General features: G+C 36.1%; 1 pseudogene; it reads left to right on the top strand.

Annotated features, from left to right (window-relative positions):
- The first annotated feature begins 770 nt into the window (after positions 1-770).
- On the top strand, positions 771-1,236 carry LOC102887052 (annotated as a pseudogene).
- The last annotated feature ends 2,493 nt before the right edge of the window (positions 1,237-3,729 follow it).

A 3,729-nucleotide genomic window follows, 5' to 3' on the forward strand; every position in this document is an offset into this window, starting at 1 on the left:
GAACCCAATCCTAGAGGTAAGAAAAAAGGAAGGCTAAAAGGTTGAGGCAGTATGGGTTCACCCTTTGCTAAAGTCAGGTGATTGAAAGATACCCTCTATTGAGGATACAATTAAATGAGCATGACCCCTGGGCAGAAACTCTACCTCCTCTTTCTTTTTCAGTTCTAGGCAATAATAATAGCATTTAACAGTTACTTAACCATGACCACTGTACAAAGTCGAGAGCAAAAGCATGTAGCATCTAGTTTAAATTATTCTTCACAGCAACCTTATGTGGAAGGTACTGTTATTATTCCTGTTTTACAGATGTTATGACAGGCCTAGAGCTACATAGCTGCCATGTGGCAGAGCCCAAATTTAAACCTATGTTTGTCTGCATCCATGTAAAATAGGCATGACTTAACATAAGGTGATGAAGACTTATAATTTCCAGTTCCATTATTCAATTAATAAAATATTAATTAGACTAAAAAAGAATATGCCTAGTTAGATCCTTGTCCTCTAAGAGCTTAAAATCAAATGGCGATACTAAGGCAATAATAAACATTTATAAGTTGCAACATAAGTAATACAAACAGTGGGGGGGGATACTAGATTATGAAATTAACATACAGAAAAGTATTCAGGTCTTTGTTTTTGTCATCAACAAATGTTTATTAACTGCACTATGTTCAGTGAGCAGCTGTACAATGTGTCCTCAGGACACATATACTTGGCAGCGAGCGGATCTCTTCCCTTCTGCAGCCATTGCTGAAGCGCCAGTGGCCAGTATGAAGTTCAATCCATTTGTGACCTCTGACTCCAGAGCAAGAACCATAAAAGGCATTCCAATGCACTTTCCCACATATGCAGGAAGATTATGTCTTCTCCTCATTTTAAAGAGCTAAGACAGAAGTATAGTGTTCGATCCAGGCCCGTCAGAAAGAATGATAAAGTTCGGGTTGCACAAGGACACTACAAAGAACAGCAAATTGGTAAAACGGTCCAGGTTTACAGGAAGAAATATGTCATCTCCACTTAATGAGTGTAGCGGGACAAGGCTAAGGGCACAACTGTTCATGCGGGCATTCACCCCAGCAAGGTAGTTATCATTAGACTAAAGCTGGACAAAGACCACAAAAGTTCCTTGAACATAAAGCCAAATTTTGACAAGTAGGAAAGGAAAAGGGAAAATATAAGGAAGAAATAATTGAGAAGACGCAGGGAGAAAGTAATCTTATATACAGCTTTTATTAAAAACTGTAAAAATGAAAAAAAGAAGACATACTTCTCAAACTTTATTGTGCATCTTCTTAAAATGCAGATTCTGATTCAATATGTCTGGAGTTGGTTTAAGAGTTTGCAATTCTAATAAGCTCCCAGGTGATGCTGATGCTGCAGGTCTGCAGGTCATACTTTGAGTAGCAAGGTCTAAATTATTTTAATAAAATTTTCTCCTTAGCATTTCCCTTCAAAATCTAAGATAATCTTACTAAACACAAACATAGATATTTAGAGAAACTATACTTAGATATAAATGTACCCCCACCTTACAAATGACAAACTATCAGTTAACCAACATTCTTGCCAGTTGCCCAAATTTTTTTGCTGCTTCCAGCTAAAAAGGCCATTTGTAAAGTCTAGAAGGTGATGGAATATCTCCTTTCAGTCAATGCTTTGACTCCTGTCTAAAACCATACACCTTGAGGGCATGAGGTAATCATGAGTTCCTGATACAGACACCTGTCTTTTAGAAATTACACTGAAACCACCAATTCATTTTGGAGCCCAACAGCTATCTACAGATAATAACTTTTAGTCACCACCAGTTTAGGCCAAATTGAAGCCAATGACCTTTGGGTGAAAAGTTTTATGTTCCATTTCCAGTCCCTGGAGCCATCAAAGATTCTTGTCAGGAGAGTTATAATTCATGAATTTCAGCAGGCTGCCTCCAGCCTGAAGCACAGAGATTCTTTCTTGAAACTCATAGCCTCCCTTAGGCTATTGGTTGTTCAGGACATGAATGTAAGAGAATGGTATAAAACTTTGAGGGAGATTATCTTTTTATCTAAGCAGTGTTTTGATTATCCAGTATTAAACTTACATGGAATGAATTTCTAGTATCTCTGAGTAAAGATGTGAACTAAAAAGCTCATAGTCCATATTCTTCATCATCACTCATTTTTTTTTTCTTAAATGGAACTGCCAAATATAAAATTAGCTTTTTTTCTCACAGTAAGATAGTTTGGGGGGAATATGAGTGAAGACCTGTGAACCACTGTAGAAGAAAAATTTTCAATGTTCTCATCTTGTTACTACTGAAACAGCAGCATGGTTAAATGGAGAAGAAATGCTAGGCTGGGCCTGTAGTATTGTTTTCACTTAGTATTCATTCCTATGATGTAATCATCTAAATTAATAAGGATTTGCCCTTTTATGTGGAGGAGAGAACCTCATCCAAATGGCCTCATAAAAAGGAAATTGTTGAATGAAGTCATTACTCTAATTAGCATTTATGCCCCAATGTTAATAGTATACCTTTTTAAAATATGACATTCAATACATTCTAACCTACCACATTGAGTAGTGGTTGTAGCCTGAATGCTAGTTTTAATTGTCTTTTCAATATCAATTTAGACAGATCTACTAATAGGCTTGTGTTATTAGATAAATGCCTCTGGATATAGAAAAAAATGTCACTACTGAGCTGGATTGAACAGCTGTTCACTGTGATGAACAGTAAACTATTAAAGCTTATTCATTCATGAGGCCTACCTACCAATGCACAGCTCTTTTTCTTGTCCACATTCATATAAATAATATTATTCTTTATAATGGAAAATACTGAATGAAGCTTTCTATTCTCTTCCTAGAAAATTTTGTTCTGTGTTTAGATCTAATCTCATTCTATTTACCTCCAAAAGACTACTCAGATTCTCTAGTGTTGAATGTTTTATTAAACTCTGCAATCATAGGATTTTCAGTTTGGGCTTGAGAAATCAGTTTGGTTTACTGAGGTTCTTAATATTAATATTTAATAATATCTGACATGTGTTTGTGAAACACACACACACATCCACAATCTCTTCATCCAATCACCAAACCATCTCCTATCTCTCTTATTCCCCGCCAAATCTACTTCCACATAGCAATAAGAATGAATTACCCTTTAAACCCTTAAATAAAAATCATGTTCCCCTTCATAAAACCCTTTCTAAACCTTTGACTTAGCTGACTCCTCTCTGCTTTTCTAGTGGATCCCTGCCCCTCTCTTCCATATTCACTGGGCTTCAATCTATTAATGTTCATCATATGTTACTATATCATATGTTACTACATACACCAAGCTTTTCCTGTCCCAGAGACTTTACGCTTGCTGTTCTTTGGCCTGTAACCCACTTCTCCTGGCTTTTCATAATAGGCACATTTTCACTCTTTTGGTTTCAGTTAAAACAGTACCTCCTCCAGTAGGCCTTTCTTACTCCACCTAAATTAGGTTCGTCTATTACTCTCTCCTATAGCATTCTGAGATGTCCTTCATTTATCTTGTTTATTTGACTAATTTTAAAGTCTTTTTCCCTCTTGATTCTTAAGTTCCCTGAAGACAAGCACTTCATCTTTATTGCATATTTGTTGGACACATATTAAATGCTCAATTAATGAGTCAATATCTGTGCTTGAAAAATTGCGTTGCTAATTGATTATTATATAGATTAAGTGTTGGCAATCTATGTCTTGTGGGCCAAATTC

This window comes from Pteropus alecto, unplaced genomic scaffold (assembly GCF_000325575.1).
Source record: "Pteropus alecto unplaced genomic scaffold, ASM32557v1 scaffold69, whole genome shotgun sequence".
In the NCBI taxonomy this organism is placed as follows: domain Eukaryota; kingdom Metazoa; phylum Chordata; class Mammalia; order Chiroptera; family Pteropodidae; genus Pteropus; species Pteropus alecto.